Raw genomic sequence first — 18,522 nt, 5'->3', positions numbered from 1 at the left:
AAAGTAACAGTAAATAAAGGCAAAACACATCAAACCTTTTCCTTAGAGGAAGTTTTAAGGAAGACAGCAAGTACTTATGAAGTAAGAAAAGGCTGAAATTACTATAAGAAACTGAAATGTATGTAGAATTAGAAACCTCTTGTTTCCAACCTGTTGTATTTCCTATTGACTCTATAAATAATCAACTAAATGTTTAGAGATCAACTTGTATAGCCCTCCTTATGGAAGAAAACTCTGTAGGGTGCAGACTGAATGAGTCCAAAATAGTATAAAGTAGAAGCCCATAATAAGTAACAGCCTACAGCAAGGCTAGTAAACTACTGCTCACAGGCCAAATCTGGCCCGAGGAAGGCCAGTTTTTGTACAGTACATGAGATATGAATGGTTAGCCATATTTAAATTTTTTTAAGTCAAAAGAATAGTATTTCATGGTGGGTGAAAATTACATGAAATACAATGATCAGTGCTAATATATAAGGTATTATTGGAACACAGTCATATCCATTTATTTACATATTGACTATAGCTGCTTTCATACCACAGTGGTAGAGTTGACCAGTGACAACACAGACCTATTGTAGGCAGAGAGCCTATAATGTTTAGTATCTGGTCCTTTACAGACCCATGGTCTAGCTGTTTAGGTTTGAATCTCAGCTCCACTACTTAATTGATGAGTATCCCTGGGCAAGTTACTTAATATCTCAATGCTTCAGTTTCTTTATTTATAAAACACAAGTAATAATATTAGTAACCACCTCTTGAAAAGCACTTGGCATAATTCCTGGCACTTAGTGCTATAGGTATTTGCTGATTAATAACATAGTACAACCATTATTTATTAACATGTCACCATCCAGATTTTCTTCAACAATCTATGAGGAAACACAAGATCTTCAGAAGTTTGTTCTGCTCAGCTATACATATGTCAATTTTGTTGAAATGTAACAGACCAATTATTCTTAAACTGTAAAGATTTTTTTAAAATATCTGATTAAACTCATCAAAAGATTTCTTTCCAAAAATTTATTATTGTATCATAGTATTTATCAGTTTTTCATGTTGAACATGTTTAATATGTTTCTACAATAAATGTGTTTAATACATTTTTACCATGTTTTAATATGTTAATAGTTTATACATTTATAAAAAATTTGAGTCCAAATTATAAGTTATGTACAGTTCATTTACCTAAATTGAAATAATTATCCAGGATATTCCCAAACAAAATGATTTACAGTTCCCCCTTGAATAATGCGGATTTAAACTGTGCAGGTCTACTTATAAACAAACTCAGACTTCTGCTAACCCTGAGACGGCAAGATTAACCCCTCTTCTTCCTCTTCCTCAGCAAATTCAACATGAAAACAAGGATGAAGACCTTTATAATGATCCTCTTCCACTTAAGAATGAATATATTTTCTTTTCTTTATGGTTTTCTTAATAACACTTACTCTCTAGCTTCCTTTATTATAAGAATTCAGTGTATTATACATATAACATACAAAATGTGTGTGCACCAACACTCTATATTATTGGTAAGGCTCCCTATCAACAGAAGGCTATTAGTACTTAAATTCTGGGGGAGTCAAAAGTTATATGTGAATATGACTGCATGGGGGAGGGTGGTCAGCACCCCAACTCCTGCATTGTTCAAGGGTCAACTGTATATACAGACAAACATAATTTGTAGTAGGACAAATACATGCTAAATGATATGTGTTTTGAATTTTTAAAAAAATCTATGATACATAATCATACTTATTTGCCTTTCATCAATCAGTATCTTCCTATTTGCTATGCAAGCAAATAACCAGAGTACTACTAAAGTCCCTATTTATGAAACAAACTGATTTTGTCATTTGGATGCTAGGAATTCAGACCATATTTTCCTATATACAGTTATGCATCACTTACTAAAAGGGATACATTCGAGAAATGCATCCTTAGGCAACTGTGTCATTATGCAAACATGAGAGTGTGCTTATACAAACCTAGCTGGTGTAGCCTGCTATACCTCTAAGCTATATAGTATACATAGTATAGTAAGCTATTGCTCTTAGGCTACAAACTTGTTCAGCACATTTGTATACTGAATGTTATATGCAGCTGTAACACAATGGTTAAGTATTTGTGTATCTAAACACAGAAAAGGTACAGTAAAAGTACGCTATTATAATCTTATGGGACCACTGTCATATATGTGGTCAGTCATTGACCAAAATGTCATTCTGTGGCATATGACTGTATTACAAATGGTAATAAAGTACCAGACTTCCCTAAAACACACAGACAGACATAGAGTGTTTGATAGTGATAACCAGAATTATTATTCTTTTTTGGATTTCTGTAGCATATTAGTAATTTTTATACTAAAATACAAGAAAGATTTCTGCATTTATCTACCATAGGAAAATTCCACTAAATATGATACTTAACTATCCAAATAAAAGAAATCCACTTAACCAATTTAAGTAAAGGAAAATTAGGTCTACTCTATGTGAGTCAAACAATAATATAATAAACTTTTACCCACATTTTATTTAAACCACTCAACTTTTAACAACTTTTCTATATATACTAACTGAAGCTTTGTTATCTCACAGAAATTTCTATTCAGTAACAAAGAGCATTTGATTGTGAGTAACATTGACATACTCAACTATTCCAGTGCACTTAATCTTCAAAATACTTTCTTCAGTAACATCTTTACTGAGGGAGGAAAAAGTTAACATTTTGTTCACACACACACACACACACACACACACACAAGTGCCCACTTATCCACAGGGGATATTACCAGACCCTTCTCTTCCACTGGATGGCTTAAACCACGGATAGTACCTAACCCAATTTTCATCAATTTGAACATGTTCCTGTTCATGTCTCCCACTCACAAATGTAACGCCTTTTCCATCTTAATTAAGCACCTTAACATGCACTGTGTGGCTTTAAATTTTGCAGTTTGAGGTGGGACAATAAAACTAGCATGAGTTTCTTTGTCTCTCACAATTTCAGAGATAGGAAATTTGTTCTCACTGTGAGATTTTAACAACCTCAGCATACAATTTTTTTTTCTGAAGTTGAGAACTTTCACCTTTTCAACTGAAGCACTTTATAGCTTCTCTTTGGCATATATGAATTACCGGCATCACTACTCTTGGCTTTGGGGCCATTATTAAGTAAAATAAGGGTTACTTAAACACAAACACTGTGATACTCATGATAGTTGATCTGATAACCTAGAGGGCTACGAAATGACTAATGGGCAGGTAGCGTATACAGTGTAGATACACTAAACAAAGGGATAATTCATATCCTAGTTGGGATGGTGTGAGATTTCATCATGCTACTCAGAATGGCCTGTAATTTTAAAATGTATTATTTCTGGAATATTCTATTTAACATTTTTGGACCATCGTTAACTATGGGTAAAAAACCGCAGAAAGTGAATCCACAGATGAGGGGAGACTACTGTACGGACAAAACTAAAGAAACTGTACATTGTATTTTCCATAGTATGAGTCACTAGGTACCTTTAATAATTCTCCCTCTGAAAGCAATTAAAATGAGCTTGCCTTGGCTACAAATTCAAATAGCTACACCAGTATATTCTTCCCCACATTTCTAGACTGGAAGGAAAACTGCCAGTGTGGACTTGGAGCTAAGTAGAAAAAAAAAAAAAAAACTACTTTGAAAATCTTCTCTTGTAGGTTGTGACCTGAATTCATATACCTACATGGTCAAAATATTCTCAAGTGAAGAATTTAGTTAATACTGGTCCCAAGCTAGTAATATCTCCAGGCACCTGACAAAAACAAATGCAAATTCTTTCAATCCAGGCTTCAATTACCACAGATAAATTTATTCTAGACAATACAAACTCACAATATAAACAAAAATAATCATGATAAGAACAATAAAAACCACAACATACAAGGAAACAAAGCACTATGAACAAGGCCAAAAGAACATCAGTCACAGAGACTTTATTAAAATCATAGAGAGTATAAAATAAGCTATTATATAGTTTAAGAAATGATGACATTGAAAATATAAAGAACAAGGTAAAATTATCAGTAGTCAAAATGCTTCCAGAAATAATAAAATCATTGAAATTAAAAGTCAGTAGGCAGATTTTATGGATGATTAGATACACCTGAAGAAAAAATTGGTACACTGAAAAAATTATCCAGAGTACCTACCGAAAGAAAAAGAAATGGAAAACACAAGAAGCAAGAATTAAGGAACACAGAGGTGGAGTACACATGTTTAATCATAGTTCTAAAAGGGAAATAAGAAATGTGGCTAAGACATTAACTGGACAAGAATTTTTCACAACTGATGAAAAATCCAAATCCATAGATTCAGGAGAGCCCAGAAAATGCGAACAGAGATAAATAAAATAATTATACATCCAGCTAATCATAATAAACTATAAAATACCAATAAAGAGCAGTGGATAAACAGAGAAAGATATAGATTGTTTACAAAAACATGGGAAATTAAATTGGAAAGAAAGGTCCAAGATGCAAATCAGTAAATATATAGGCTAAAGAATTTTGGCAATTTGAAGTACTAATAAAAATAATCTCATCTGGGCTTCAAAAATAGAGCAAAAACACATGACATCAATAACATATAAGCATTCATTCAGCATTAGTGTTCCAATGTCATTTTACCGGAGGAAGATAAAGTATATAAAGTGTATACCTCAATAAGTTAAGAGCTAAATTCCCCTTAACTAATTTACACATTTACATACAGTAAAAGTATCTTCAAGTTTTTCTGGGGGTAGACAATTTCATTACAACATTGAGTATCTAGGAAACATGAAACAACAAGAGAAATGAAAAGGGACTAGCCAATATTACATTTTGTAAAGCCTCTATAATTAAATCAACATTGTGTTGGCACACGAACAGACAAATAGGCTAATGAAATAAAATAGAAAATCCAAAAAGAGACAATTGTATGTGAAAATTTAGTATATGATAAAAACAGCATCTCATCTCAAATCAGGGAAAAATTCACTTCTTCATACTGGAAAGCCAAATGTTAAAAATTATACAGCACAAATATCAGAAAAAAAATCCTTATATAACTTGGTTACTGAGAAATGTTTCTTAGCTATGATAAGAAACTCAGAAGCAATAGGGGAACATTAATATATTTTAATTACATTTTAAAAATCTACATGGCTTAAAAAAGCATTAAACAAATTATCACCACATGCAAAGCAAAAGATGAATGAAAAAAAGGGCCGAGCCCAGAGGCTCACACCTATAATCCCAGCACTCTGGGACTGACGTGTGAGGCCGAGGCGGGCAGATCAGTTGAGGTCAGGAGTTTGAGACCAGCCTGGCCAACATGATGAAACCTTGTCTTTACAAAAAATACAATTAGCTGGGGGTAGCTGCACACATGTGTAGTATCAGCTACTCCTGAGGCTGAGGCAGGAGAATTGCTTGAACCCAGGAGGTGGAGGTTGCAGTGAGCCAAGATCACACCACTGCAATCCAACCTGGGCGACAGAGTAAGACTCTGTCTTCCAAAAAAAAAAAAAAAAGATAAATGAAAAAACATACATTTTTAACTTACACCACAGGAAGAGCTTAACATCCCTATAACAATAATGAGAAGAAAAAGTCCAACTAATTTATAGGAAATAGGATTGACATATACTCAGATAGCTCGTGGAAAATCAAACACAAATGGTCTTCAAGAACATCCTAGTCCATTTGTGCAGCTGTAACAGAATACCTGAGACTGAGTAATTTATAATGAAGAGAAACTTACTTGACTCCCATTCTGGCAGCTCATCAGAGCGCCAACAGGTTTAGTGTCTGGTGAGGCCCTTCTCTTCTGAGAAGATGGTACGGTGAATGCTACATCCTCTGGAGAGGAGGAAGGCTAGATCATTACATGGCAGAAGGTGGAAGGGCCAAGCGGCAAAAAGAGGCCAAACTCACCCTTTGATAACAGCATTAATCCCACCTATGAGGGGGCAGGCCCTCATGGCCTAATCACCTCTCAAAGGTCCCACCTCTTAATGCTGTTACAATTCCAATTAAATTGCAATATGAGTTTTGGGGGGATAAAGCATACCAAAGGATGTGAGAAAAAGATATTCAAACTTCAGTCACAGTAACAAAAATACAAATTAAAAATACACCAAGATGCCATTTCTCATTATTAGTTCAGTCAAAAAAAAATCAAAAGATTGACAGAATAAATTGTGACGAGGTCAGAGGTATACAAGGCCAGATTTTGTGGGTAGTAATGCAAAATGGTACAAGCACTATGGAAGGAACACTGGGCATATTTAGCAACATTACAATTTAGGAACCTACCCCCAAAATCTGGCAAAAATTCAAAAAGAGGTACCCAAAAGGATATTAACCATAGCACTATTTATAACAGGAAAAGAATGTAAACGACCCAAATGCATACCAGTAGAGGACAAATTGACTAAACTATGCTACATCAACACAATAGAATTCATAGAATCCACAGAATACTATAAATTGTAAAAAATGGATTTGGAATAGTCTATCACTGTGGAGTGATCTCCAAGATATACTACTAAGTAAAAAAAGCAGGGTGGAAAAATGTATGTATCTGTTTATCTAAAAAAGGGCATGGGGGCATGGATATGTTATCTGTTAGCTAGACCTTGCTTTTCTGTCAACCGAATTCCTGTCTTTAATAGGCACAGACCATTTGAATTTTATGTAATTTATGTTTGTTTTCTGAAATTGAGTCTTGCTCTCTTGCTCAGGCTGGAGTGCAGTGGTGTGACTCAGCTCACTGCTACCTCCACCTCCTGGGTTCAAGCAATTCTTGTGCCTCAGTCTCCCGAGTAGCTGGGATTACAGGCATGTACCAACACACCCGGCTAATTTTTGGTATTTTTAGTAGAGACAGGGTTTCACAATGTTGGCCAGGCTGGTCTCGAACTTCTGGCCTGAAGTAATCTGCCCGCTTTGGCCTTCCAAAGTGCTGGGATTATAGGCGTGAGCCACCGTGCGTGGCTAAATTTTATGTAATTTTTGATATGCTTAGATTAAAACCTATCATCTTAATAGGTTCCTTTGTTCTGTTTATTCATTGTTCTGTTTGACCTCTTTCACCTTCTTTGGGACTGAGCAATTTTAAGATTCCATTTAGTGTCCACTTTGGCTTAACACATCCACTTGTTTTTAGCAGTTACTCCAGAGTTTACAAATATATATGCCTTGAAAAATCCCAGCCTAATCTCAAATAATATTATGGTGCTTTAGGTATAATAACCTATGTGCTATTTTTGTCATTCATTTGATTTTAAATATGCTACAAACCAATAATATTTCACTACAATTTTTGCTTTATTCCTGGCATCTGGAATATATGGCCCATAGGCTGCCTGCCAGTTTCTATAAAAACTGTGTTGAAACACAACCCTATCGATTCATTTGTGTAGTGTTTATGGCTGCTTTCTTGCTACAAGAGCAAAGGTGAGTAGTTACAAACAAAGACACTAGGGTCCATGAGTCTAAAATAGCCCTTTTAAAAACTGTTTTGTCAACCCCTGCTTTAGACCATCAGTTATGTTTTACAGTGTTTAAAAATCAGAAAAATTTAATTTGATATTTATCTTCAGTTTTTATTTACCATTTTCAGCTCTATTTCCTTAGATACATCCAAATTTCTGTCTAGCATCTGGTGCTGCTTATGGAACTCCCTTTAACGTTTTTTGTAGTTCAGGCCTGCCAGAACTGAATTACCTCAGTTTTTGATTAGATACATCTCTCTAGATACATCTCTCTCTTTTACTTTAGAAATATATTTTCTCAAACTGAAAGTCTGGCCAGGTGTGATGGCTCATGCCTGTAATCCCAGCAGAGGCCGAGGCGGGTAGATTACCTAAGGTCAGGAGTTTGAGACCAGCCTGTCCAACATGACAAAATCCCGTCTCTACTAAAAATATAAAAATTAGCGAGACATAGTGGCGGGCACCTGTAATCCCAGCTACCTGGGAGACTGAGGCAGGAGAATTGTTTGAACCTGAGAGGCAGAGGTTGCAGTGAGCCAAGATGGCACCAATGCACTCTACCCTGGGAGACTGAGCAAGACTCCATCTCAAAAAAAAAAAAAAAAAAAGTTAATACTTCTTTTTTCTTTCATCACTTTAAAATTGTCACTTCATTGTGTTTTGGCTTGTAATTTCTGAAGAGATGTCTGCTACACATTATCTTTACTCTTCTTTGGATAATGTCTTTTTCTCTTGTTACTTTGACCTACTTGTGTTCTAGTTTCTGTAGCTGGATCCTTTTCATTATTTTAAGAAAATTCATGCCATTATTTTGTCAATATTATTCTGCCTCATTTTATCTTCTGAGATTCTAGTAGACAGTTTTAGATTTTCCTAAATTCTTAGACACTCTGTGCTGTTTCTCCTTGCCTTTTAGTTTGAGTATTTCTACGAATCTACATTCAAGGTTCATTCTTTCTTTAGCTGCATTAAGTCTACTAAGGAATCTGAAGGTCTTAGCCATTCTTCATCTGTTACTGTGTGTATTTCCAGAATTTCCATTTGAATCTTCCCTAACGTTTCCATCTCTGTGCCGAAATTTCCAATCTGCTCAAATGTATTCTGTCTTTTCCACAATAGCCTTTATATCTGGATCTGGCTCTACTGATTGCTTTATCTCTTAATAGTGGTTCTCTCTTTTTTTTTTTTTAAATGTGTCTATAATTTCTCGTTTTTGAAAGCTGGGCTTCATTATATAAGGCCATTATCCTAAGTGAATTAACGCATGAACAGAAAACCAAATAACACATGTTCTCACTTATAAGTGGGAGTTAAACATTTTGTACTCATGGACATAAAGATGGCACAACAGACACTGGAGACTACTAGTGGGGCAGGGGGTAGGATTTAAAAAATAACTAATGGTTACTATGTTTACCACTGGGTTATGGGATCATTCATATCCCAAACCTCAGCAGTATACCCATGCAACAAACTGGCACACATACTCCCAGAATCTAAACTAAAAGTTGAAATTACTATTTAAACAAAAAAAAAAAAAAAAAAAGACAGTAGAGGTTGAGGTAAACAGCATTTATGACTAGAAAGAGGCATGTCTTTTCTTCTGCTAGGGCTTTATTGTGGAGCATATGAGTAAAACCAATCAGAAGTTAAACTGAATATGGGTTTTGTTGTTGCTATCATGATATTCAGTGCACCACTGGCTTCAAATTCTTGCACTATATGTTGGGTTTAGAGACTGAATTGCCAGATATTATTTTAGGATTTGGCCCATGGGCCATAGTTTGTGAACCCCAGTGGTAGAGAAAAGATTAACCATGTTAAGTAAATAAATGGAAGAAACAAAAGAACTTCATCAAGCTTTTGCACGTAAAAAACATAATGTCTGAAATGAAAAATACATTGTATTACGGTATTAACAGCAAATTTGACATTATAGAAGATAATATTATAATGGGAAAACAAAGGTATAGCAATAGAAAACTATTTAAAATAAAAGAGAAAGACAAAAAACAACTAGAGCTATTAATGAGCTGCAGGACAGCTGTTGTTCCCCTTCAGGTAGCATCCCTGAAGAAAAACATAATAGTGGTTTCTAAAAAAAGTTTTTTGAGGAAATTTCCAAAAGTTGACAAAAATTATAAGCCCACAGATCCAAGAAGCTTAAAATCAAGAAACATGAAGAAAATGACACAAAACACATTACAACCAAATTTCTTAAAACCAGCAATAAACTTCAAAAGACACCAATAAGAAAATGAAAAGACAAGATATAGTGGGATAAATCAAAAATCATGTATCTGATAAAGAGTGTATATCCAGAATACATAAAGAATTCTTAGAGCTCAGTAAGATGACAAATAATACAATTTAAAAATGATCAAAAAAATTGATAGATTTTGTCAAAGAAAATATAAAATAGCAAAGCACACAAAAAGATGCTTACCAACGACAGCACTGAGGAAATGCAAATTAAAACTAAAATGAGATTCTACTGTACAACCATTAGAATGGTTATTATGAAAAAGATAAAAACGTATTAGTGAAGATGTAAAGAAACTGCTACCTCAGTAGGAAATTGGTTAGAATTTTAATCGTACAGTCACTTTGGATATAGAGTAAGAGTTTTACAACATGCTAAACATAAACTAATCATACATCTGACAATTCTATGCCTAGGTATCTACCTAAAAGAAATGAAAAGATGTGGCCATATTAAAACACATACACACATGTCATAGCCCAAAACTGGAAGTAATCTGAGCAGCCATCAATTCCTGAATGCACAAATAAAATGTAATATATCCATATACTGAAATCTATGCAGCAAAAAAGGAATGAGCTACTGATAAACGCTATAACATAGGTAAACCTCAAGAACATTATTCTAAGCGAAAAATAGTCATTTAAAAGACTATTTTACATGACTCTTTCACAAAAAGTGAACTATTTTTCAATATTTTCACTTGCTCTAAGTGAAAGTATCCAAAAGACTACATATTGTATGATATCATTTATATGAAATGTCTAGAAATAACAACTCTATAGAGACAGAAAGCAGAGCAGTAGTTGCCTTGGACTGGGTAGGCACTGGGGACTGACTGCAAATGTGCATGAGGGAGCTTTCTGGGGCAATGAAAATGAAAAACTGGATTGTGGTAATGGTTGCATAACTCTATAAAACTTACCAAAAAATCACTGAAATATAAACTGACAGTGGGTGAATTATATGGAATTTACACTGTTTAATAAAGCTTTACATAAAAAAAGATAACTAGCAGTGGGTAAGGAGTGGGAAAATATACCTGAAACAAGATTGACAATATACTGGTAACTGTTGAAGCTGGGTGATAGTTGCTTCTACTACTTTTACTTTCAGGTATATTTGAAAATTGTCATAATAAAGTTTTTTTTATTATTATACTTCAAGTTCTAGGGTGCATGTGCACAACATGCAGGTTTGTTACATATGTATACATGTGCCATGTTTGTGTGCTGCACCCATTAACTCGTCATTTACACTAGGTATATCTCCTAATGCTATCCCTCCCCACTCTCCCCACCCCACCCCAGGAACCGGTGTGTGATATTCCCCACCCTGTGTCCAAGTGTTCTCATTATTCAATTCCCACCTATGAGTGAGAACATGCGGTGTTTGGTTTTCTCTCCTTGCGACAGTTTGTTCAGAATGATGGTTTCCAGCTTCATCTGTGTCCCTAGAAAGGACATGAACTCATCCTTTTTTATGGCTGCATAGTTTTCCATGGTGTATATGTGCCACATTTTCTTAATCCAGTCTATCATTGATGGACATTTGGTTTGGTTCCAAGTCTTTGCTATTGTGAATAGTGCCGCAATAAACATATGTGTGTGTGTGTCTTTATAGCAGCATGATTTATAATCCTTTGGGTATATACCCAGTAATAGGATGGCTGGGTCAAATGGTATTTCTAGTTCTAGATCCTTGAGGAATCACCACACTGTTCATATCCTTACTCACTTTCTAAAGGGGTTGATTTTTTCTTGTAAATTTGTTTAAGTTCTTTGTTGATTCTGGATATTAGCCCTTTGTCAGATGCGTAGATTGTAAAAATTTTCTCCCATTCTGCAGGTTGCCTGTTCACTCTGATGGTAGTTTCTTTTGCCGTGCAGAAGCTCTTTAATTTAATTAGATCCCATTTGTCAATTTTGGCTTCTGTTGCCATTGCTTTTGGTGTTTTAGTCATGAAGTCCTTGCCCATGCCTATGACCTGAATGGTATTGCCTACGTTTTCTTCTAGGGTTTTTATGGTTTTAGGTCTAACATTTAAGTCTTTAATCCATCTTGAATTAATTTTTGTATAAGGTGTAAGGAAGGGATCCAGTTTCAGCTTTCTACATATGACTAGCCAGTTTTCCCAGCACCATTTATTAAATAGGGAAACCTTTCCCCATTTCCTATTTTTGTCAGGTTTGTCAAAATCAGATGGTTGTAGATGTGTGATGTTATTTCTGAGGGCTCTGTTCTGTTCCACTACTCTGTATCTCTGTTTTGGTACCAGTACCATGATGTTTTGGTTACTGTAGCCTTGTAGTATAGTTTGAAGTCAGGTAGTGTGATGCCTCCAGCTTTGTTCTTTTGGCTTAGGATTGTCTTGGCAATGCAGGCTCTTTTGTGGTTCCATATGAACTTTAAAGTAGTTTTTTCCAATTCTGTGAAGAAAGTCATTGGTAGCTTAATGGGGATGGCATTGAATCTATAAATTACCTTGGGAAGTATGGCCATTTTCACAATATTGATTCTTCCTATCCATGAGCATGGAATGTTTTTCCATTTGTTTGTGTACTCTTTTATTTCGTTGAGCAGTGGTTTGTAGTTTTTCTTGAAGAGGTCCTTCACATCCCTTGTAAGTTGGATTCCCAGGTATTTTATTCTCTTTGAAGCAATTGTGAATGGGAGTTCACTCATGATTTGGCTCTCTGTTTGTCTGTTACTGGTGTATAGGAATGCTTGTGATTTTTGTACATTGATTTTGTATCCTGATACTCTGATGAGGTTGCTTATCAGCTTAAGGAGATTTGGGGCTGAGACGATGGGGTTTTCTAAATATACAATCATGTCATCTGCAAACAGGGACAATTTGACTTCTTTTCCTAATTGAATACGCTTTCTTTCTTTCTCTTGCCTTATTGCCCTGGCCAGATCTTCCAACACTATGTTGAATAGGAGTGGTGAGAGAAGGTATCCCTGTCTTGTGTCAGTTTTCAAAGGGAATGCTTCCAGTCTTTGCCTATTCAGTATGATAATGGCTGTGGGTTTGTGATAAATAGCTCTTATTATTTTGAGACAGGTTCCATCAATACCTAGTTTATTGAGAGTTTTTAGCATGAAAGGCTGTTGAATTTTGTAAAAGGCCTTTTCTGCATCTATTGAGATAATCATGTGGTTTTTGTCTTTGGTTCTGTTTATATGATGGATTAAGTTTATTGATTTGCTTATGGTGAACAAGCCTCGCATCCCAGAGATAAAGCCAACTTGATTGTGGTGGATAAGCTTTTTGATGTGCTGCTGGATTTGGTTTGCTGGTATTTTATTGAGGATTTTTGCATCAATGTTCATCAGGGATATTGGTTTAAAATTCTCTTTTTGTTGTGTCTCTGCCAGGCTTTGGTATCAGGATGATGCTGGCCTCATAAAAAGAGTTAGGGAGCATTCCCTCTTTTTCTGGTGATTGGAATAGTTTCAGAAGGAATGGTACCAGCTCCTCTTTGTACCTCTGGTAGAATTCGGCTGTGAATCCGTCTGGTCCTGAACTCTTTTTGGTTGGTAGGCTATTAATTATTGCCTCAATTTCAGAGCCTGTTTTTGGTGTATTCAGGGATTCAGCTTCTTCCCGTCTTAGCCTTGGGAGGGTGTATGTGTCCAGGAAATTATCCATTTCTTCTAGATTTTCTAGTTTATTTGCATAGAGGTGGTTATAGTATTCTCCGATGGTAGTTTGTATTTCTGTGGGATCGGTGGTGATATCCCCTTTATCATTTTTTATTGCGTTTATTTTATTCTTCTCTCTTTTCTTATTAGTCTTGCTAGCGGTCTGTCAATTTTGTTGATCTTTTCAAAAAACCAGCTCCTGGATTCATTGATTTTTTGAGGGATTTTTTTATGTCTCTATCTCCTCCAGTTCTGCTCTGATCTTAGTTATTTCTTGGCTTCTGCTAGCTTTTGAACGTGTTTGCTCTTGCTTCTCTAGTTCTTTTAATTGTGATGTTGGGGTGTCAATTTTAGATCTTTCCTGCTTTCTCTTGTGGACATTTAGTGCTATAAATTTCCCTCTACACATTGCTTTAAATGTGTCCCAGAGATTCTGGTATGTTGTGTCTTTGTTCTCATTGGTTTCAAAGAACATCTTTATTTCTGCCTTCATTTTGTTATGTACCCAGTAGTCATTCAGGAGCAGGTTGTTCAGTTTCCATGTAGTTGAGCGGTTTGAGTGAGTTTCTTAATCCTGAGTTCTAATTTGATTTCACTGTTGTCTGAGAGACAGTATAGTGATTTCTGTTCTTTTACATTTGCTGAGGAGTGCTTTACTTCCAACTATGTGGTCAATTTTGGAATAAGTGTGATGTGATGCTGAGAAGAATGTATATTTTGTCGATTTGGGGTGGAGAGTTCTGTAGATGTCTGTTAGGTCTGCTTGGTGCAGAGCTGAGTTCAAGTCCTGGATATCCTTGTTAACCTTCTGTCTCATTGATCTGTCTAATATTGACAGTGGGGTGTTAAAATCTCCCATTATTAAAAAACAAAAACAAAAAAAAAAACACTGTTAACAAAGGTGTGAGAAAATTGTTACTCTCTTACATTGCTGGCAAAAATGTAAACCGGTTCAACCTTTACAGAGGAAATTTGGCAGTATCTACCAAAGTGACAAATTATATTCTTTGTATAAATGTATGATAACTGATAAATTATACTCTTTCATCAAGCAATTAACTCTACTCCTCGGATACATCTAGGATATACAAATACCCTTGTACATATTCCGCTCATACATGGTAATTCATTAAACAGTTGTTGGTAACAGCAAAAGATTGAAACAAAAACTAAGTATCTATTAGTAAGGGGCTGGTTAATTACATTTTGATATACACATAAGAGTGAAATACTCTACAGCCAATGTGATGACCAGTGTTCTTTCTATGCTGATGGGGAAAGATATCTAAGTGAAAAACGGAGATACAAAACTGTGTGTGTAGTATACTAGCATTTGTCTAAATTGAGAATATGGGGGTTTTTTTCTTATATATGCATTATACATCTGAAAGGAAAATTCATGAAAATAAGTACACTGGATGGCTACAGAAACGGAAACTAGGAAACTAGGGGACAGGTAGATGTAAATGGCAAGGGTATCTCATTGTACACTCTATACTTTTTGCATTTTGAACCATGAACATGTATTACCTACTCAAAAATTAAAAATGAAAAGTGATAAAGATGAAATCTTAAAAGCAAGCCCCTAAAAGTGTACGTTACATTCAGGGAACCAGATAAAAAGCAGATTTTTCATCACAAGAAAATGTGGCCAGAAGACACTGGATGGACTTAAAGTATGGGAAGAAAAAAAAATTGCCAATGTAAAATTCAATAATCAGTGGAAATCTCTTTCAAAACAAAGGTCTTTGGGTTCTGGTTAGGTTTGGCTAAAGGGAGTCAGCGGTAGAAATCAAAAGTCAGGAGGAAGGAGAAACAAGGGTCTTTCTCCCCTAACCCCTCAGCTTTAGGATCCTCTATAGCAGTAGTTATATCTCTTCAGAGGTACCCTCTCACACAAATCAGTGCTGCTTCCTCTCATCAACTATCTCCTGTCTGTGGGCTCTAGTAATACTTTCTTTTTCCTTTGTCCCTCCATTTCTAGAGCTAACAGCAACTTGCCACAATTGCCATTGTGCAGGTTCACCATCTCCTGTCTATTCTCTCAGATCATCTAACACCTTTAAAAGTGATTCTATGAGTAAGTTCCTTCTACTGAATTATCTAGCATGGTTTACATTTACCTAACTGAATCTTGACTGAAATATATCTTAATCAAAAAGAAAATGAAGGTCAGTTTGCCAAGCCCTAGACCCGGGAGGGGAGGCCACTACTGATAGCCCAGAGGGAAAGAACAAACTGGGGGTATCTGGGATGCAGTGGCCTTAGTCCTTCAGGTGGAACAATGCAACATGGGAAAGAAAACCAAGCACACAGCTGACAGTTCGTCAGAGAATGAAGAGTACACTGTGGAGAAGGTACTAGACACGCATGTAGTTAAGGGGCAAATGGAGTATCTACTGATGTGGAAAGGCTTTTCTGAGGAGCACAATACTTGGGAATCTGAGAAAAACTTGGATTGCCTTTAGCTCATTTCTTAGTTTACAAAAAAGTTTAAGATGATGAAGGAGGGTTAAAATAACAAACCTGGGGAGAAGTCAGAAAGTAGCAAGGAAATCCAATTTCTCAAACTGTGCTGACAGTACCAAGTCCAAAAAAGAGAACAGAGCAATGATATCGCTCGGGGCTTTGAGATAAGACTAGAACCAGAAAAGATTATTGGGGCAACAGATTCCTGTGGCGATTTATGTTTTTAATGAAATGGAAAGATAGATGAAGCAGACCTGGTTCTTGCAAAAGAAGCTAATGTGAAATGTCTACAAAACTATGACAGCATTTTATGAAGAGAGACTGATGTTGCATGCATACCTTGAGGATGCAGAAAACAAAGAGGAAAAAACAGCAAAGGGCTAAAGGAGGGGGTGATCCCTGTCACTTCTCTTAGTACATAATACATTCACATTCCTGTCTCTTCCCTTCTCCCCACCCCTTTCTATCCTAAACACGTCGTTGAAAAAATGTGCTTATCACTGTGCTCCACAGGAGAAAAGCTAGTATTGGTTCTCTTTAACATACTGATAGTCCTATTCATAGGGGGAAAAACTAAAAAGGGAAACAAAAGTGAATTCATTGAAAATCATTCCCTACAAAACAAGGAGCAAATTGTTTATTAACCTCAATTCCAAAATTAAAAGGGAAAACCTTTTCAAGGTACCATAGCTTAAGAAAACTATAGCTAATAAGTTTCAAACAATAAATTACTAAAAATATATGATTTGCTTAAATATTTTGAATTCTATAATTCTGTTCATTGCTTCTTATATAGCAAACTTGGAAGAAATTCTTCCAGCGCCTTAATCCTGGGATAGTTTCTCATAAGTTTTCTTTGTAAGAAGCAGTGAGCAAAATTTTGTCAATTTTATAATTACAGAAGCATTTCATGTAATTTTTTTTCTTTTTTCTTCATTCCACAGTAAAAGCTGCCAGTATAATATTGTAGTTCTATAAACCAAAAATATTAGTGGGAAGGAAGTTAAAAAAAAAAAAGTTCAGATATATAGTTTTTAAATGATCTGACTTAGTACAAGATTAAGCCATTCAAAATAAAAAAATTCAAACGTACTTACACCATTCATAATGACTATATACATCCTTTAAAGAATAACTTTTAAAGAATAAAGATCTTCCTAATAGTAGGTTGCAGTCAACTGCTTTTTGCTCTAATTTTTGTATATCCACACTGACCAAGAGAACTATCAAGCTTTCCTTCCTTCAGAATAGAAAAACAATAAATACCATTTTCCAAAACGACACATGTACAGTCCTCTAGATTCTGATATATATAGTAATGTGGGTGGGAACAGGGTATTTCTTTTCCCCGATCACTTTCCATCCCTGCCAACACAAATATACCAATTAGTAATCTATCTCTTTGCCCATAAAACAACTACAGTACCAACCACTTTACTCCAAAATCAATAAAGGGAGCAATGAAGACCAAAATTACAGGGGAAAAGATGCTCGTCACAACTAAGACCAAATGCAATACTAAGTTTCTAACGATGGCCAATATAAACAAATGCACTAAGAATTTTTTAATATTGACTTCAGCTACAACAAATCCTATAAACAAAATATTCTAGTGTAATAGGGAAGAACAAAACCATCTCATGAAGTTTAGTAAGAGAAAACAATTAAGACCACCAACTGCCTCAAATATATATATATATATAAAATTATCTCTTCCTCAGAGAGAGAAGACAAAGAGATAGAAGGCTGGATGGCCTAGATTTTTCTTTAAAATGACCAAGTTCACATGTCACAAATGATTAGTAAAGACAGTAGATACAAAATTGGTTAAGGTGCTGAATAAGTGTTCGTCAATGTAACGAGTCAGGAAGTAGTAAGAGTGCTATGTGCTGTGGAGATGAGCAATACTCATTGAACCCTACAAGACAAACACCTTTTGTGGGGCCCAGACCCCACAAAAAACAAATGTACCTTTATAATTAGACTTTCTTCCTGTATTTCCAAGCCATTTCCTAAATTAGTCGAAAGCCTAGACTTAAATTATAAATGCAATCAAGTAAAACTTGATTATAGAGTAAAGACTGAAGTTAGGCTAGGCATAAATGCTGTGTTTGAAATACAGTACAATTTAGCAACATAATCAGAAAATATCAGTGATCTAAACATTACATGTGTAGTCTAGTCCAAGATGATCTAGCCACTCAAAATAAGAGACTGATTATACCCACTTAGCTCCATGAAGACAAGAACATTTGGTCTTCTCTCTTAGACAACTTGCCAATACACCTTTTAGTCTTTGCCAGTGCACACACCAAATACTACTAGCTGAACTAGTTCCTCCAGGGATTCTTGTGGACCTAGTGGCCGTCAGGCAAATACCTGCTGTCCTATAACTCACCTCTGCCTGGAATGCTGAAATCTATGAACATTTCCTTCCTGTTGGGTAAAAGGAGGTTGTGAAGGCAGCATTAAAATGTGCTTTTCTTTTATGTAAAACTTATAAAGTTTATGTTTTCTGCCTGAAAGTCCACTTAGTTTCAGAGTGTTTGACTTTGTTCCACCTGTGAAACTTAACTTAGGAACCAGTATTTAACCAATCTAAAACAAGGCA

At 35.5% G+C, this 18,522-nt stretch overlaps 1 protein-coding gene and 1 pseudogene across 10 annotated transcripts in view; one reads left to right on the top strand and one right to left on the bottom strand.

Annotated features, from left to right (window-relative positions):
- Nucleotides 1–17,170, top strand: part of LOC103880941 — a 45,036-nt pseudogene extending 27,866 nt beyond the window's left edge.
- The window catches only part of ZNF654 (zinc finger protein 654), an 83,550-nt gene that overhangs the window by 31,459 nt on the left and 33,569 nt on the right, over nt 1–18,522 (bottom strand). The gene's annotated exons all lie outside the window — the stretch shown is intronic.

The sequence above is a fragment of the Papio anubis genome, chromosome 2 (assembly GCF_008728515.1).
Source record: "Papio anubis isolate 15944 chromosome 2, Panubis1.0, whole genome shotgun sequence".
Lineage (NCBI taxonomy): Eukaryota > Metazoa > Chordata > Mammalia > Primates > Cercopithecidae > Papio > Papio anubis.
Note: the sequence above shows the minus strand (reverse complement) of the source record. Positions and strands in the feature narration are given on the sequence as shown.